The 10,475-nt window shown below is 38.9% G+C and overlaps 1 long non-coding RNA gene across 1 annotated transcript; it reads left to right on the top strand.

The window, feature by feature from the left end:
• The first annotated feature begins 344 nt into the window (after positions 1–344).
• Positions 345–2,065, top strand: LOC138117922 (uncharacterized). The gene is made up of 2 exons (XR_011154918.1): positions 345–791; positions 1,414–2,065. It is a non-coding gene; the product is annotated as an uncharacterized lncRNA (long non-coding RNA).
• The last annotated feature ends 8,410 nt before the right edge of the window (positions 2,066–10,475 follow it).

Raw genomic sequence — 10,475 nt, 5'->3', positions numbered from 1 at the left:
GAAAATCATCTGGAAAGTGTCTCCACGGGGAAGACAAACATATCAGTTAATCTCTGGGAGATGCGGGGGATTCTGACTTTCAAATCCTGCTAAGCTCAGAGTTGGATCATCCTCCCAACAAGAGGTAAGATGCTGAAGATATTTTGCCTCAAGACAGTAGCTGCTATTTTTCATTCCTTTTGTCTCAGGCCAAAGCAAGATAATGCATTCACCTGTGGCATAATACAGACCTCTATACGCAGACCTCTCCTTTCACCCTCTTCCCCTCTAGGCACAGCTGTCCCTGCTTGACAGTAGTCACCACTAATAGCTGTCTCTCACCAGACTCGGTTGTGGGCGTTGACTTCACCTTTGCATAAGGGGTTGGAATCGTGGTGCATCCACATGGATGTTTTATATGCATTGCAATAGAAAATTTGATCGTGTTTGTTAGGAAAAGGGTAGCATATGGCACTGAAATGACAGTGCTGTATAAAATCCCATTAACTTGTCATATGAATTAGGTGGGCTTCACATGCTGCACCATTTTTTCTCTTGTTTCTAACAAATCTCACTAAAACGTCACCTCATTGCAAGGGAGACGACAGCTTAATAGTACTTACATGTCCTTTCCCACAGGCAGCCTCTTGATACAGGCAGCCTTCTGTGTGTGGCAGAAATTAGGGAAGCTTGCTTGTGGTTGGTGGTATCTGATGCTTTGCTTGGCTTTGAAGTAGTACCTACTTTGCAATTAGTACAGACAGAATTAATTGTAGAGTTAGTACATCACCATAGTCATGCCCCCAAAAATAGTAAGTATAAAACAAAACTAGCTTACTAATATTGCTATCAGAATAATGTTTGTGAGCTTGAACTTGAATTTTTAAAATACACATAAAAGGGGGGAAAAAAAACCAAAGGAAACACTGGCAGCAAACCCCACAATCTGACACTCATCTAGAAGGTCTAGTAGTGCATTAGGTGGGAATTATGATGCAGTATCTTCTGAATAAAATAAGAAACAGTAAATACAGTGCAAAAGTGTGAAATTCTGTTTCAAGTATTATGACCATAGCACTGAGGTGTATAATTGGAATTTAATGCACAGGAAATTATACAGAAGGTACTGTCTGAATTTATGTGAGAAAAACCTCCAATGAGTTAAAAAATAATCAATAGTATTTATCTGTATAGCTAATAGACAAAGAGAGTCTCTTACTCTCAAGACACCTGGATTCAATTCCTAGCAGAACACAGAGGACAATTCTGTATTTTAGTCACTTCATAGATGAGATTCAACTAAGGAGACTTAATCTTTCTTCATGATGTTTTCAAATTGTGAGGAGGCCTTGATTGGAGAAGTGTAAATACATCCTGCCAAAATAAACTAAGGAAGCCTTAGTGCTAATTAGAACTGGTTACTCTGTGCTTTAGGTGCAGATATAAAGAACATCTCCTTAACCTCACTGGGATATTTAAAGGATGATTTCACTGATGTTTGCAAAGCTCACAAAGACCAGGGGAAGAGAGACAAAGTGCTGCAAGAAGTTTCCAGCTGGTGTGAGTTGTCATAGCAGAGACACCAGAAGGATTTGCTGTACAAATCAGAGTTATAATCAATAACTAAAAGGGGAAGAACTGAAAAGAATGTCTATTGTGTATTAAGATTTAACCTGACCTTTCAAACAACATCTGCTGAAGGGTGCTTTCACCACTACAGGCCCCTGGATGATGGAATCATGCAGGAATGCAAACATTTCCTGCATTTTCCTCTGGAAGGCTCTTCTTTGAAGTTCTAATCCTTCAAGTGTAGTAGATGTGATAATGACAATACGAATACTTCTAAATCCTGTATATGTTAGAGATACGGTGTCTGACTCACTGCTTAAAACTGTAACTTTTCTGGATGTAAGTATGTTTACCTAAAATTGCACTGAAAGGGTAAAGCATAATGCATCAGGCTCGATGGAATTACTTATCCGAGTTTTATCTGTGGTCACTATGCTAGCAGGAAATAATTGTGCCTGTGGTTTCTACATCCTGAGTGGAAATCTGGAATTCAATAAAATATGATCTCATTACAGCATACCTGTCTCCAACATATGTTCTCATTTTAGTGTTTCTGTACATACAGATAGCTCTGATTTATCTTCTGAATGACAAAATTTATCCTGTTCACCACAGAGTATAAGAAACCTTTTGCTGAGCTTTGAAATCTTACATGGAAACCTGCTGTCAAATACTGAATGCAGGTTGTCACCCCGTTGCAGTGGGACATTGAGAAGGAGATTAGAATTTCAGATTGTGGTATTTTGAGACAAAAAGGAAATGGTAGATTATGAACAAGGATGAGTGTTTGAGGATCAGGGTTGTCCTAGGTTAAATACGACACAAGATAGCTGTTCACAAAGAAAAAAAGAAAGAAGATACAGTGGTGATAGAAGTAGAATATGCTATTATATTATACAAGATAATACAGCAATAAAGAACTTTTCAGCTTCACAAGTCATTGCTATAAAACACACAAGGTCTAGAGGAGGCCACAGCATTATTTATGCACCCTACCTCCCCCAGATCTAGGAATTTAAGGGTCACAGACTCTGTTATCAAATTGAGTCTGATTTAAAGAGCCTACTGACAAGCAAAGCCTAATTTATCTCACTTTTTTGGGATTTAACCTTGCTACCTAAATTTCCTGATTTTATGTTCTCCCTATTAAATAATGCCTTGGGCTCTTTGAAAGCTACTCACCAAATCTACTCTAACAATCTTATTCTTCACTTCCTTTTATAGATTATCCATCATCTCTTAGCCAAGAATCCCTTTTAAATCTAGAAAGCTTCACTTTCTCTTCACTGACCCTAATTATACCGAACAGGATTCTCCAGACTGAGCCAACAGCTGTCCTTTATCCTGCTTGACAACACCTGATGCTCATTCCCAGTAGTCTGGGGATATTTTCCAAAATATGTGCTGTTGAAGTGGTCATACCTAAAAATAGCGTTTGTTACCTCTACTGGTTTGAAAGATCCATGTGTTCTCTCAAGGCAGTTCACTCACTTTTCCATCAGCATCTCACTTTTGTGCCTTACATTTGCCCTGTGGAGAACAAAGCTGTGTCAGAGGGTGCCCAGGTTTGTGATCATGTCCAAAAATGTTCTCCAGTGATCAGTAAAACTTGTTACATCATCAGATGTAAATCAATAAGGATCGTAATTGTGTACATAGTACAACAGGCTGCATAGAGGCGGTATTTTCCTCAGCTCCCTGTAGGAGCCCTGGGCCTCTCCGTGTTCAGTTAAATGATGGATTCACACTCCTATGCGCTGTCGATACGTGAAAAAGGAACTTCAGTGATGACTGACTTAGCCTGAAGTGTTTTTCAGCAGTCACTATTGGCTGGGAGCTATCAAACTCCAAAGCATGCTGGCACCCTTCTTTGTGTTGCGTGAATGATTTACTGGTGAAAAAGTGCCTACTCTAAATACGGATATTTTAGATCCCCAGCAATCATTTCAGCACCTTGCAATGACACAATTCCACAGTGAGTGCACATTTCTTTCCCCCGAAGTCAGCACTTACTGGAGGGAAGCATGAATGTGATGGAAGACAGCTCATTATCTGGAAGCAGTGAAGAGAAACATGTTAGATGAAATAACCCTGTCCCCCTCATAAGTACCTTACTCTGCCTTGGCTGCACTGACCCACTTTGTCCTATTTGATGGAGCAAAGACACTCTCAAGGCCTTGCTCCAGAGTCACAACCTTGCTAAAAAGAGTAGCAGGATGAGGAGGCAGCAACATTTATCCTGTACTGCAGAACAGCTGAAGAATGTGTTAAGATGTGGGCCCTTATTTAGAGCTTTGGTGTTGCAAAATGGTGCATATGTGACAGGTGAGTCAGAAACTAAAGTCTGTGCTGTTCAATACCTGTTTCAGGTTCTGGGCTTAAGCTAACGAGTGTTATGGACTTGATCTACTACTAGATGGGGCAAGATACTGGAGGACAGGAGATTGTGGAAGATTTTTGGCTTGTTGGTCATTCTCCAGTAAGTACCAAGGAAGGTAATGTAAGATGTAGGATAAAATGGAGACAGAATGCTGAGAATAGAAGATGGCTTTTTAAACAGGGAAAAGAACAGAATGGTTTTAAAGACCATAAGGAGCGGTTGTGTCTTGGATGTGAATATCCAGTTAAATCTATATATATTTGTGTCAATATTTAGTGAATCACAGGAAACTGTAAAGGCTGTTGTGTTAATGGTGATAAGCCAGAGAGATGCTCTAAATATTTGTAGGAAGCTATCAATATTTTCCTTTTTCAAGTCACTTGATAAAAGATTAATGAACCAAACAACCATTCAGTGTGTCATTAAATCTGTTACAACTGGATAAAATTTCCAATGTCTTAGCTTAATGCTTGCAGTAAGAAGTAAATTTTTAGCTCATGGGTGGACCTATAAGTTAATAGAGTCTTTGGTATTACATCACCACAGATAGTAGAAAGGATTGAATGAGTTGTCAGGATTATATTCCTCTTCTACTGATTCACTTTCAGCAAAACTAAAACTTTTTCTGACTTCAAAGAAGCTATTTTAAAAATCACAATTTTCGGGAAGGAGTGACGTTATTTTGCCTGCTTCATCAGAATGAATGCTCCTCTGCTGTGCACAAATGAGCTGCTTGCTCTAGTTGAACAAAAGCTACGATGAGGGCTTTGATCAGTGTTGACAGCGTTCCTGCAGTATTGCAGTGCCTCATTCCTTTTTGCTTTCTAGAACCACTACTAATGATGTTGGTTAAGAGAGAGTGTAAATTGCGATAAGATGGCCATCTCTAGAGAGTGCTGAATTGGTCTGTTGCAAGGATTCCTTAATTATTAATTTCATTGCTACAGATTTTGGTTTTTGGTTTAATAGTTCCTCAGGACAAAGAGATTCTTTATTAGCTCATTAAAGCACCACTCATCTTTATGACAAAATTTGTACACTTTAGTCTACAGAAACACCTTTTACATTCATGTCATGAATGTTCTTGTCTGAAGTGTGACATTCCACACTGGGTTTATTTTTTCCTTGGAGACAAGCAGGAAATCTATCACTAATTTCCTTCCGGCCAGCTCTTGACTGCCTTTTTTCAGTCCTCTTAGTCCTCTGTACGTTTCTTCTTCTCCATTTTATCTTCTGAAGACAGACATGGTTTTCTTAACTTAATTCTCATGTTTCTTTCAAGGTATTCTTCATCCTTTCATGCAGCTTGAAGCTGGCATTTGGCTGAAGATTGCCTGCTCTCCTTGCAATATATTAAGTGGATCTGAGGTGCCCACCCACCTCATGTACATCTATTTCCTTGCTTACCATGACTCCTCTTTCCTTCCCAGTCATCATTAATTTTTAATTATCTGCATATTTTATGTGGTGCATCCAAAACTTTGCTTCCCCTTCTCTTAACTTCCCACTTGCTACACAAGAAACCAACCTCTCTAATGCTCCTTATCAAGTCATCAGCTTCTCACTAAATCAGGTACCTTCAGGAACTGCGTATTGGCAGTTCAGCATTTTCTTCCTGCCTGTTGCCAATGCCAGGAGTTGCAGTCCTGTTGCTGCAACGTTCTCATCACCTCACATCTCATCACTCACCAACACAGCCAGGCTGCTCCCATCTCTCTCGACACTTCCACACTTCCACTGCTTTCTACTTCTTACTCAGGTTCAGCCTCATGGCTTGGCAGAACTCTGTCTTGGCTTATTTCTTCATTTTCTCCTTTACCTTGTTCATGGGCCTGTATACTCATGCATCTTCTTTTCTACTGCTTCTCAAGTTCATGCATTTTTTATGTCACTCTGTGCTTCAGGCTTCTCATGTAGAAAGGCCTTCTTTTCCCCAAATCCCCTCAAGTCTTCCTGTATCCTTAATACACCTTAATAGTGTCTCTCAGCTGCTGTCCCAGAAAGTCTTTTTTTTCCAAGTTAGAAAACTCTTCAAAGTGCAGTTTTTGTACTGTCAAAAAGCAGAAGCTTTTCCACCTCCACTTTGAAAAAAAGCTGTGCAGTTGAGAGAGGTTCTTTTTTTTTCTTTTTTTCTTTTTTTTTTTTTTAATTTTTGCAGATGTAGAGCCACATTCTGTACTATCCTGTGGGGCTCACGGGCTGGGCATCTGAAGACTGACAGACTTCATATAAGGTGACTTTTGAACATTTTGGCAAATGGTTTAAACTCTTCCCTGTTTTATTTAGATGCAGTTCTAAAGTATTTGGAGGACTTGTTCCCACTTTATACAAGGCTAAAATTGCTGTAAATCTTATGTTTTGGTGCTTCTAAAGAAAGAGAGTTTTATTCAGTCCCAAGCTTTTGAAAAATGCACGTATACTTTTAAATACAGAATGGCAATAGCAAAAAATACCTGACTTGAGGGAGGGCGTGCAAAGCAAATATATTAGGAGTAGGCATGAGTAAAAAGTTAGGTTTCCCTTTCTCTCTTTTATGCTTCTCATTTACCAGTGCTGTAGAGACTGAAAATAACTCTGCTCTCAGTGATGTCATCACCATTAGAGGCATGCTGTCTGCTTAATTTGTTTTCTGACTTCTACAAGGGAAATAGAATCTGACTGCTGACTCACTTGTTAGGTCTGAAGCAAGTAGTTATGCTTATTTCATCTATTTTGGCCATGAATTTGGGTCTTCAAATATCCACCTTCTTTGTAGCAGGTACAGGTACTCCTATTCATGAAGGAAAATGGAAATGAAAACTGAAATAATTTTGCACTTTGTTATACAGATGTTGTCTAAAGCAGGAATATATAAGATTTTTTTCAGAGTTGTCCTACTGAAGAGTTTTCTCCTTCCATACCAGGCCACAGTGTTGATCTAGTTGTTGGTTGTCTGCGATGGTTGAATTGTTGCCTTCACCTCAGCTGACACAGTGCCAGTGGTGTCAGCAAGTGATGGTTTGGCTGCAGATCCACTGCTCAGATGCTTTTATTTTTCCTTCCTGGCCTGCCCCATAATATCTCTGCAAGCTGAAGTGAAAACATCTTTGGAAAATGAGTGTGGAAATAGACCTTCTTTTATCTGTTTTATTATCTTTTTTTCCATGTAGCTGCAAGATTGGGCAGAACTGCTCCTGCTCACAGAGAAAATTTTTGATTTCTACATGGCATATTTTATGTGCATTTTAGGGAAAAACAAAAGCTGAAGTTTAGTTTGGACAAGCAAAGTAGCAGCAAATGGAGACTTTTCCTGACAGCATGCTTTCTTTGGCTTTCCTTCTGTATGTAGGTATCCAGGGGCCAGATCCTCTGCTGGCAGAAGATGAAAGGGGCTCTAGCTTTTCTGACCACTTTGCATCTTTTAAGATGCAAAGCACTCGCCTAAGCAGAATGTAGTTGTGTCCATAATCAAAAGATAAGGTATATTTGAATGCAATGAGTGGCTCTATATATTCAGAGCAAGGCTCTATATATTCAGAGCAAGGAAGAGCACACACATGAAATAAGAATAAGCAAAAATACAGAGATTATTTCATTTGTGTGGTTTTCCTCTGGATGTTTAAGTAGCATTGCCTTAATTTCAGTTTATTTTTCTGTAAGTCTTAGAAGTTATTTGATATCCAATCTAATCTAATTTTCTGCCTTTAGCTTATTTGTTTTTAGCTCCTCCTTCTAAAGTTTAAGTTGGAAGCTACTCCTTGCTGGTTTTTCATGCTTTTGTTAGGACGCAGAAGGAAAACATGCTGGCATATTTCTAAAATCTCATGGACTCAACAAATAATTTTTTTATTTGTCCCACTTTTAATAATGTATGTGCATTTATGTAGGAAAAGTATTAAGGAATTCTAGAAATTGATGTCACAATACTCACAGAATCCCAGAATTACAGAATCACAGAATGATTGGAGTTGGAAGGAACCACAGTGGGGTCATCTGGTCCTACCCTCCTGCTAAAGCAAGTTCTGCCAGAGCTGGCTGCACAGGATTGTGCCCAGGCAAGTTTCAAATATCTCCAGAGAAGGAGATATTCCAGTGCTTTGTCATCCTCTAAGCAGAAGTCGAGGAAAACAACATCCACTGCTCTTCCCTCATCTGCCTGGCCAGTCGTGCCATACAAGGATGTCACATTGGTCAAGCAAGTTTTTCTCTTGGTGAATCCATTCTTCTGTAAGTCTCCTTCTAGAGATTCATTTCAATTGTAGAATGTACTTTCTTATAAACAAACTGAAAACTAATGGCAACATTTAATTTAAATATGAGGTCATGGAAAGGTAGTCTCTTCCAACTGAGAATATTCTGTGATTCTCTGATTCTGTAGTGTACTAGCACAGTAAAACAATGAATAAATTATTTTCCTGTTGAAACCATAAGCATAATTCAAATAAATACATACAGGAGCAAAACTCAATTTGGCTTTTAAACTTATTTTAAAATGGCACAGTTTATCCAGTCATAGAGGATTGCTGCATAGCATCCTTCAACTTAGGAGCTTTCAAAACAGCTTTCTGGTATAACACCGTGCATGTAAAAGACATGTGAAGAACTTTAACTTAGAGAACCAAAATTTCCATGCTGTGTCATAAGACTGGGAGGGACTTCATCTCACATCCCACAGTGACATCTAAAAGGTTCATGCTTAGACTTGCTTTTTAATTCTTCATACAGTTTGATGAATTCTTCACATAAACTACTCTACATTCTGTAAAACAGCTCATACTTGTAGCTTTCAAAAGGCAAGGACCAATCAAATCTCATGGAAGTTTTGTTTGACAAAGAACTGAGTAAACTTTAGATAGAAACCTCAGGTACTGGCCCAGAGAAAGCTCAAGTAAATCATACTTCATTGTTATTACTGGCAACTATTGAGCTTGTTAAACAAGCCGAAGGAGATTTCAGCTAAAGAAACAATATCTGGAAAATAAAAAATTACAGAAATAATAAGTAAACGTAAATCAGCAAAAATTAGGAACTCAGCCTTATTGGTTGATATGTGGTTTTTAAGTTGTTCAAGACCATTATCATTTGTATTTTGTCCACCATAGTATTGTTCTGTTATGTATTTGGTGGTGTTTAAAAAAGATTGAAATAACTGGATTAAATGTCATGCCTTCAGAGGGGTGTGTTGTGCATTAGGTGAATACAATAAAAATGAAGAAAGTATGGAAGGAAACTCTTCTTGCCTTATGCATTGTGTAATTTTGCTGTGGAAAACAGAGTAAAGCCCAAGTTTTCTAAGGGTAATGTCTCAGATCAGGCCCTGAGATAAGATATGTATTTGTTCCATCCATTGGTTCCTAGCACATCTATGCATTTGTCCTGCTTTTTCTCTCATGGATTAACCATTTGTAGCAGCAATATTCAAAACAGTACCTGGGCAGCAGCTGCATGCCTTATACTTTTCACCAAAGCAAAAGAAATACAAAACCCAACATAAGTTCAGCAAAAGGTAGTTCAGCTTGACTTTTTAGCTGGAGGAAGAAGCTAATACTGGTGTTAATTACACGCCTTTAAAAATGCAAATCTTCATTACAGCTATTGTTGCCAATTCAAAGTCAGTTGGATTTACTGTCTGTCACAATTCCTATCTGCAACTGCCTCCATACAAAAGACTGCAATCAAGAACTTGCCAAAATTAAATAGATGTGTGCATTGACATGCTTACTATAGCATTTATGATGCATTAAGTGCCAGGTGGATGCATGGACTATGAGAGAATGAAAAATACAGAGCAATCTCAGCTTTATGAATTTGTATTGCTTTGTGAAACATATCTAATGCACTATTTTTCAGAGGCATCGAAATGACACACTTCCAGAAAAACTTTTCTAGGATGGAGAAGCAGGGTTCATTAAGGTTGAAAAATGTTGGTTCTCCTAGCACGTCTGTAGCACATTTTTATGGTAAGGCAACTGAACATCACTGTCTGAAAATTGTAAAGTAGAATTATCACTGGTGGCAATTTTGTAATATTGGGATATGCGCTGTTAACTTCCAACAATCTTTAAAACATGCCAGCAATAGAAAGATGGTACACATGTAGTTGTATATTGTGTCACGGGCTGAAGATGAACCTGAAAATGTGCGGGAAAATGTCAGCCACTTGAAATCAAGCTCAGTGTTGTATCTGGAGGGGGCTTTCTGCACTCAGACAGTACTTTCTCAAGTGGAACAATGAATTATGATTTTTCTTGTGGGCAAGCCTCTACCAAGCTTTTCAAGCCCCTGCGCAGCCACTGGCAGGGGCCATGTCTCAGGCTGCTACTGACACACAGACCTTCTCACCACCCTGAATTCCTTGTCACTAGGGCAATGCAGATGTGAGAAAGAGAGACTGTAGCTGGAAGAAGTCTCTTCTCTTGCACAAAATCAGTGTTGTACTGATTATCCAGTCACTGTAAGGACTTGCTGGGAATCCTTTAGTGTAGTCCCACACAGCTTTGCCCCTGATTTTGAACTCTTCTTGCCCAGAATGCAAGAGTTGCTTCTCCTTTCTCCTCTCAGCCATGTG

Source organism: Aphelocoma coerulescens, chromosome 1 (assembly GCF_041296385.1).
Source record: "Aphelocoma coerulescens isolate FSJ_1873_10779 chromosome 1, UR_Acoe_1.0, whole genome shotgun sequence".
NCBI lineage: Eukaryota > Metazoa > Chordata > Aves > Passeriformes > Corvidae > Aphelocoma > Aphelocoma coerulescens.
The sequence above is the reverse complement of the archived record's forward strand: the minus strand, read 5'-3'. Positions and strand labels throughout refer to the sequence as shown.